The sequence below is a fragment of the Alligator sinensis genome, unplaced genomic scaffold (assembly GCF_000455745.1).
Source record: "Alligator sinensis unplaced genomic scaffold, ASM45574v1 scaffold323_1, whole genome shotgun sequence".
In the NCBI taxonomy this organism is placed as follows: domain Eukaryota; kingdom Metazoa; phylum Chordata; order Crocodylia; family Alligatoridae; genus Alligator; species Alligator sinensis.
In genome coordinates, this window is record NW_005842483.1 from 478917 (window position 1) to 487962 (window position 9046).

The window sequence follows — 9046 nt, forward strand, 5'->3', positions numbered from 1 at the left end:
GAAAGAGTATGAAGAAGGGGCTGCTGAACTCTTACTACACACTGCAAAAAGCTGCTGATAAAAATCATGTCTCCTGCTTAAAGTAACTCCAGTCTTTGCGATCTCTTCTCATACAAACATTCCTTTTATAACACTTTCCACTGGAGTATCTCCAACCCTTTTACAAACAGCAGTATATTAAGCCTCACACTCTCTCTGAGATAGGTATTATACCTACCCATATTTTATCAATGTTTGAACTGCCACAGGGCACATAGACCTCTTCCAGAAAGCATCAACCTCTTGTCCCAACTCATACCCCTGTTACTGTAACTATGAGATTGCCTCTACATAGTCATCCCTTTGCTCTAACATTTTTCAATCTCTGCCCTGTCTTGCTTCAGCCACAGGAATTGGAATGAACCCTGTACTCCAAGCTGTGGGCTTTCAATCTCATAAGATAGTGTAATAGTTTCCATATGATTTTCTGTCCCCTGTGAAAAATAAATCTAAAGCCTTTTTTAAAATATAAAGCAGCCAGCCCCAGGGGAATATCTGACACAATCTCCCTCCTCCTTTCCTTTTATCAGTGTCTTGTACAATATATATTGGCTGTAGGAGGACCTCTGAGAGGAATTTGCCACAGGTGCTAGTAAAAACTAACCACATTTTTTGTTGCAGCTTCATAACCAGCTGCCTACTCAATATATTGAAATCCTTCAGTACTGCATGCTCTATGTATCAACAAACAACTTCAAAGCAACTTTGGTGAGACAGAGAGCTTCAGCAACATAGAGATAGGCCAGAAGTACAATTCATTATGTTAGTGCTACAAAACTTCTCTCCTTTCTAACCTTTCACAACACCTACTTGTTTATTAGGTCTTCATGGCACTTTAGTACATTTGTGGGTTTTTGTAAAAGTGCAAAACAACTACTGTCCCCCGATTCTCAGGAAACCTTACAAAACCACACTAGAAACCTGTCAACTCTTGTGAAACATATACTGACTATGTCTGCCTAGGCTAGGGATAGGGGAACGGGCTTAGATCAAAATAAGAACTGACCTGAAACTTTGCCCAACCCTCAAACTGAACACAAACCTGTTAACCTTTGGAAAACTGAATTATTTGTAGCCCGGGTATATATGGGTTTGTACTTCCCTCTCCAATTGAGGGAATTATTGGCAGGGCAGTGAGCTGTGGAGGGACACAACAGCCCAGCGGCTGCCTCCGTCTCCTATAGAATCAGATACAATCAATCAATTACTTAACTATATACAGATTTATTATTACAACAAAACCATTAAAGGGTAAGGACATATATATATAATCTATGAACAAATTTATAAAACAATTAACCCTATTATATATATACATACATACATACACATACAAATACACACACACCCAGTTATCATTTAAAATGCAGATGAACAATAGAACAAACCAGACCAAAGGATATTGATTGAGCAGCCTTATACCTCTATTCATATACAGACTATTACTTCAAATTTTTCACATAAACTGTGAGGCACAGTCCAAAAATATAATTAGCAGTCCTTAGACTACCTGGGTGCCCTCCAGGGCAGGGGCCCCACTCCCAAGGTACCACTACAGGAAAGGAGGCCTCCAGGAAAGGAGGCTGGGGGAAAGAAAAGGAGAGGAAGACCCCAAAGACTTCTAAGCTCCCTCGCTATCACCCAGGAGTGGCCCACGTGGTGCCCCTTCGCAACCCCCATGGGGACCCTCTCTCCAGGGTAACTACTACTCCACAGTCCCAGAGGGTTGCCTCTTGTTCTCCAGGTCAAGCTCTGTTCCCTGAAGGTTTTTCTGCTGCTTGACTCTGCTGCCGCCGTCCTGGCTTAGGCTCACAGACACCGCTGTGTGTAGTGGGCGCTTCGCCTTGTGCTAGGGGTTGGAGGCCTGGACAGCCTTATGCAGCACCGGGGCTCGGTCTGTTCCTGGACCCTCTGGGCAGCGTCATCTGCACTGAGCTGCTGCCTTGTGTCAGCAGCTGTACACCCAAGCCACCTCAAGTGGCTCCTAGGATCTCTCACCATCCATGCAGCGTGCCCTGCATCAAGCTCCCAGCCACATTCTGGGGGTTGAGGACCCGAGCTGCTGCAGGGGCTCCAGAGATCCTGCTCTGTGCACCGGCCTGTGTACCATGTCTCTGGCCGCACGCCAAAGGTTGCAGACCTGAGCCACCTCGCACAGCTCCCAGGATCTGGACTCTGTGCTGCACACTGACAGCCTACCGCTGGAGCCGTGCCACGCTCCCCACTGATAGAAGTCTTCAGGGGCTCTTCCTGGGCTACTGTTTCGCCCTGCTGAGCAGTTCTCCTCAGCCCTTCGAAGCCCCTCGCTTCTCTCTTTGTCCCCCACGCATCTACCCCAGGTGCTGGGCATGCAGCTCCTTTTATACACTCCAGGGCTCCACCCCTGAAGTCTTCTGGACCTGAGTGTTGCAGTCTTCAATCAGGTCCAGCAAAGCTCTTCTCCCCCACCCCTCAGGAAAGGGGTGTGATGTTATTTCTCTTGCTGCCTCCTGATTGGTGGATGGGCTCCACCAATCAAAAAGCAGGGTCTCAAGCCTGGGATTCAATGCAAGCTCTGAAAGGTAAGCCTGCTACATATTTTTAAAGTGTTGCCTGCCTTGAGACTTCCTGCTGTTGGATAAAACTAGAGATAGAAATCTCAAACCAAGACAAGAACCACTTAGTATTCCATATACAGTAAAAACTCTGTTATCCAGCATCCCCTGGGAATGGGGGATGCCGGTTAATCAAATATGCTAGTTAATCAAATGTGCACCATCTGGTGCACTCCCTGGCGTCAGTATGCCAGGGGACAGGGAGGGGGGGCCCTGCGCAGGCTGCTTTGCCCTGGGCTGTGGGCTGAAGAAGTGGCAAGGAAAAACTCGGCTCACAGCAGCAAAACAGGAAGTCCCCCAGAGGTGGTACTTCCGGTTTCGCTTTTGCTGTGTCCCTCGGATTCCAGTTAATAAAGTTTTCTGGCTAATAAAGTGCTGGTTAACACAGTTTTTGCTGTATTGTGTGCCGGATCGTAACATAAGAGTGCTTTGTGTTTCTAAAAATAAGCAGCCTCTGCGAAGGAAGTATTCACAGGGGTGCTGTAGCTTAGCATTCTGCTCATGTGAACAAAAACCGGCTCCTCCTTTCTGCCACCTCTGTCTTTCCCTCCAACTTATATGCAAGTTACTACACCTTCTCTTTTAACAACATTTTGATGTGTATTTTGTGCAAGCATTTACTGATGTGCAAAAGCCTACAGTTTGTGACTATATAGCCACCAGAGCCCTGTAGTCACTTCTGATCTGCTCAGGTTCCCCCCTGGCAGTATCATTGGTGCCCACATGGATGAGCAGCTTAGGGTAGTCAGTAGGGCTATGTGAAATTTTGCTGGATGTTTCATTTTGATACTGTTTTGACTCATTTTGAGCTCGAAACAGTGAAATCAAAACAAAACAAGAGGCTTTGAAACAGCCTCAAAACAAAACGGGGGCAGCTGAAATGTTTCAGAAGTTTCAACATGTTTTGAGTTTCGAAGCTGGGATTCCTTGCAGCTAAAGAGAAACTAAGGAGAGGGAGGGGGAAGTGGGGGGGAGGACTGCTCTCATATTGACTGTGTAGCTGGCCAGTGACTCTGATCCTTCCCTGAGATCCCTTCCAATCCCATTGCCCTTGGAGAGGGACAGGAAAACAATTTTGCCTTCACACACACACACACACACACACACACACACACACACACACACACACACACGTCACAAGATTTGCTTGTCAGTAGCTTGAGGTGCAGTTTCCCAGAAACCCATACACCTATCTCCTTGAAACATGGCAGGCTTCATACCCTCAGAAAGGGCCGCCATCGCTGCTGTTTTCATCCAAATCTGCCAAGAAATTATAAAGTTACAGGCAGTTATGTGCTTCCCCATTATAGCCTATGGGCAAAACGTTGAAACAACAAAACAGTTTTGATGAAACGAAACGGAACAGCGCTTCAAAATAAAATGAAACTTGAAACAAAACACTGTCCTATTGAAATGTCGAAACAGAAATCAAAATGAAACAATGTTATTTCGCACAGAGGGCCAGAAGAGTCTGGTAATCCTTCTGCGATTTCTGAGATCCGGGCTTCGGCCAAGCAGCCCACCTCCCGAGATAACAGGTCAGGCTGGCAAATGGATGCCTCCATCTCCTGCAGAAGGAAGTCTCCAACCATCACCACCTGTTGCTTCCTCTTGGCAGCAGTAGTCTCAGTCCTCCCAACCTTGAGGATGCCCAGTCTGGCCTGTACGTATTTCATGATAACAGATCCAATATCTGCTGTAATTACTGTTCTGTCCTCTTTGGGAAAAATCCTACCTTCCGCACACAGAACATCCCTTACCTAACGGGAGGTAGGAGCCTCCCATGCAACTCATTCTTTCAGCCTGAAGTAGTTGTCCTTCTACTGCCTGTAGCACCCCATTCTCATGGGGGTTTCTGTTTTCTTTGTTTGTTTTTGAATGGCCTGGAGATCCCAGCAGAGATACCAAATCACTATAAGAGATAGAGAATAATCTCCTATCCCCCAGAACCATTCATTTTTTTCTCTTTCTTAGGCAGTATAGTATCCTCATTTCATAAAGCTGTTGCCTCACATAAAATGTTGTAATTGCACAGTTGCACTCAGAAGTGATTTTTTTCTGGTGTTTTCAAATGGCTTTATGCCCAAAGATGAAGTGATAGAGATGAAATAATGATTGAATTGAAAAGATTGATCCAAGCTGCTAAGGAAGTGGTAAAATCTTCTTATGGAGGGTTTCAAGAAGAGGCTACATAGCCATTTGCCTGTAATAGTATAAAAACAGTGCATATTGCATTTGTGCAGGAGGTTGAATTAGATTAGGGCTGCCCAAATGGCAGCCCACAGGCTGCTTGAAGCTCACAAGGGGTTAAATTGCAGCCCCCAGTAGCTCTGGCTATAACAGCAGGTAGAGTCGCCTCCTCCTCCCGCTGCCGTTTCCCGCATAAGGGAGCAGGACAATGCAGAGAGTCAAGGGGGGAGCCTGGAGGGTGCAGGGGGGCTTTCAGGTGTATAATGCAGCAGGCGGGTGCCTGCACAATGCACCCAAGGGTGGGTGGGGTCTGGGGGGGCCTTGACATGTGTTGCAGTGATGGTGGGGGTTATAAGTGCACAGTGAGCAGGTGGTGAGTAGAGGAGTGTGGTCCGGGAGACGTGCAGCCTCCATTGGTACAGCACATGAGGGCATGTCACCCCCAGCCACTTGGAAGTTGGACAGCCTTGGATTGGATGATGCTTGAGGTTATTTCCAATCCCACAGTCGTATTCAATGCTTCTAAGAGTTGTTCCATTCCAGGGAGCACAGTCAGGAGTTATTTTTCTACTGAAGCACATCCCCTTGCAGTGTCCGTCAAGGATCTGATAAAATGTCCTGGACTGCTGGTTTTGCATCTGTGCTGCTCTTTCTTCTGAATCATCACAGCTACTCTACAGGGTTGTCATGCTTTAGGACTAGTGCCTCCTTCACAATTTCCTTTATTTCCTTTGTTCTTTAACATAGGTCTTTCTGGTTTTCTGTTCCTTTCTATACTCCACCCTTATGCATTAAGTGTCTCATGGGCCTATGACACTCTCCTGATACATGTGCATTTATTCTGGCAAAATTGTTTATCAGGTGTTAACATTTCTGAGCCCCTTTCATAGCCTTTGGTCTAGAAATTTCCTTATCAGTTCTCAAACTCCATCCAGAGTCTTTCTGAAGCAAACAGATGTTAAATGTAGGGGATCTCAGTTCTCTTTAGCTTCTTGTCATTCACTTAATCATATTCTCCCAACATCTGTTTAGGAGCTGGTAGCTTTGAGTTGCAATCTTGAGTTTGTATCTTCAACTTGAATCTGTATACTTGCTTTTTCTACCAGTTATTTCTTCCCTTCCCTCAATATTTTAGCCATCTTTATCATTTGGTGATATTTTTGTAGGGGTAGCTCTGTTACTCACAAAACTATCTTCTGTAAACTGGATTTATATGTACCAAATAAAAAAGATCCTGTATCTAATTAATGAATCTTTTACATCTCCAAAGATACAGGCAGATGCCAGAGTTCTCAGCATCTGATGTACAAGTATCTCTTCCCCCTTCCATTTCAAGTGAAAATAATCTCGTTCTACTGTGAGAGGCAAGATTTTTTGGGATGATACTTTTTACTGAATGCTTGGGATAGACTTTGATAGGGTTTCAGAAGTCATTGTCACGTTCTTCCTTGTGTTTCCGTTTCAACGTTTTCTTGTGTTACAATGCCTATAAAATACTTTTATCAACCACAGTTACCCATGTTCTGTTCATTCCAAGGAACATTATTTCAGACAACCAGTTGTACATTTTTCATTCAAAACCATTTTTTTTGACAAGCAGGATAGCATTGCTTCAAAATTAGTGTTGGTTTCACCAAATTGTCTAAAAAAGCAAAACAATCCTGAAAAAGTCAATATGTTTGATTTGAATATTTTCCAGAGAAAATTACTCTTTCTTTGGTTGTTGCTGTGCAAAATAGCTTTGTTGAAGTACACCCCTTAGTTTTATTTTAAACAGGCTCAAAATCAAAATTTTATGCTTTGTCTCAAGTCAAACTGAAATAATTATTTTTAACTTTTTAGTTTACTGAAAATATTAAAATAAATTCACTCTGAAGCATAAGTACTTGCTCACAAGGAAGTAGGACAAGGCACCATTACCTTGCTTGGACATCATTGTGACTCCTGAACTCATTCATTGCAGGCTCTTAGACTCATTGAATTTGGTGGTTTGCATCAGTACCTTTGACATGAATGGTATTTCAACAAGATGAGAAGCAGGGATAACTGCAAGTTGAAGATTATCATTAGGGCTGCGTGAATAATCACTTTTTTTTCAGTTTGGCAAATAGAGAAAATTAAAATCTGCCTGAAAATGTGGGTTTTGAACTTAATTTAGTTGAGTCTCTCAACTACTAGACTGTTGGGTAAGCTCTGTGAGTTTAGCCCTTCTTTTCCTTGGCTTTTATTACCAGTACCCAAAAGCAAATACTTTAATTTAATACAATTTTTTTTTTAGTGTCACAATATATATATCTGTATGTGTATTAATACATAATTTGTGATGCTAAAAAAATCCATTTGTTGGGGTAAGCTTTGTGAGTTTAGCCCTACTTTTCCTTGGCTTTTATTACTGGTAATAAAAGCCAAGGAAAAGAAGGGCTAAACTCACAAAGCTTACCCAACAGTCAATTTAGTTGAGTGTCTCAACTACTACAGTTCAAAACCCACATTTGCAGGCAGATTTTAATTCCCAGTGTTACAGAAAATGTTACAGAGAATATCCTACCACATTATATGATAGACAGAGTATTTTGGTTCGAGTTGATATCTTTCAAAAGATAGGTCATGTCTCTGTTCAGTCCATGATTTTTCATGTCCAGAGTGGTGATGAAGTTGAGTTCATGGGCATGTCTTTTGAAGGAGTTTTGTAACTTTCCTTTGAGGGCAAGGACTGAGAGATCTGACAGAGACTGGTCATTTTGGAAGAAATGTGCCCCTACAGGCAGTTGTGGGTTTCTGTCTTAGATGGATTTCCTGTGTACATTCATCTGTGATTGCAGGTTCTGGTTTGTCTCTCCCACGTACCTACAGTCTGAACATTTTGTGCATTGGATGAAGTATGTCGCATGCTTTGATGTGCGGGTGTAAGATCCAGGGATGGTGATGGTTTTGTTTTCTTAAAGATATCAGTTCAAACCAAAAAAGTCTGTCTACCTTATAGCCCTAGACCAATACAGCTGACCCCAAAAGAATACTCCCTACCATATTATAGGTTATTCCGCTGTAGATTGCTTTCATTTTCTCCTCTTTCTGTCACTCTACATGAAATGGGTTACTGAAATAGTTCCCAAGACAGAAAAAGGACATGAGGATGATATTACTATCCAGTGTTTTGGGTGCTCTCTTGAGAGGTAGATCTTTGCTCAAAACCCTACTCTGAATCAGGCAGCGGAGGGAACTGAACCTAAACATATTTACTGAGGCAAGTACTTTAATCACTGGGCTTCCTTCTTCTCAAGCAATTTTGCAAATCTAACCCTTAGCTTCTTTCATTTTTATCTTAAGCATCTGAAAACGAAAAGTTTCAGCAACATTAAATCAAGTAGTTTGGAGCTGTGTAACCAAACTGTTTCATGTTTTCTGACACTATTCATATTTTCAAAATGAACTGTCTCAATACATCCAAAACTTTTTGTCATATTTGTTTTTCCAGAATTAGTCAGTTAATTTGACCCAAATACATAAATAGACTTGGCAAACCTAAAAGTACATTTTCCAGCAAATAAACAATTCGCTGAAAAAAAAAAAAGTCTTCCAATTGCAGTCCTCTAGCACTTCATAGAATCTAGCTTTTTGTGCCTAGAGATGCTTATCAGAATTTATTCCACTGTAGGTTTGTAGAAACCATGCCATGTGGGCTGCAGCCGTCTAGGGTGTCTCCACAGTAAATGCATAGACGCGAACAAGTCCTACTACTGCTTTTGATTTATATAACAACTTTATTGCCGTACAATTTAGAAGGGCAGAGATTAAGGGAAGTTTTCCCTGCATTTCAAAATGAAAATGTGGACACAGTTATAAATAACTGGGAGTCTAATGGTCATCTACGCATCTGCATAGGAACCAGATTTTCATTTTGTGGGGAAATTCTGCATTTTAACATTTAGTTGTCACAAAACACAACAGCGATAGCTGTGAACATAGAAATTTCTCACAAAGTAAGTACCTTACTTAAAAAAAAAATGTCAGTCTGGATCTATCAAAACTCTTTATTTTGATAAAATAGATGCCACCCTAATATGTTATCTAATTTTCATTTAGACATGTTTAAACTTAGTCCATAGATTCATAGATCGTGAGGCTGGAAGAGACCTCCAGCCCCCTGCACCAAGCAGGAAAGATAACTGGGGGTCAGGTGACCCCAGCAAGGATGACTGTCTAGTCTCCAGTTTTGGTTTTCA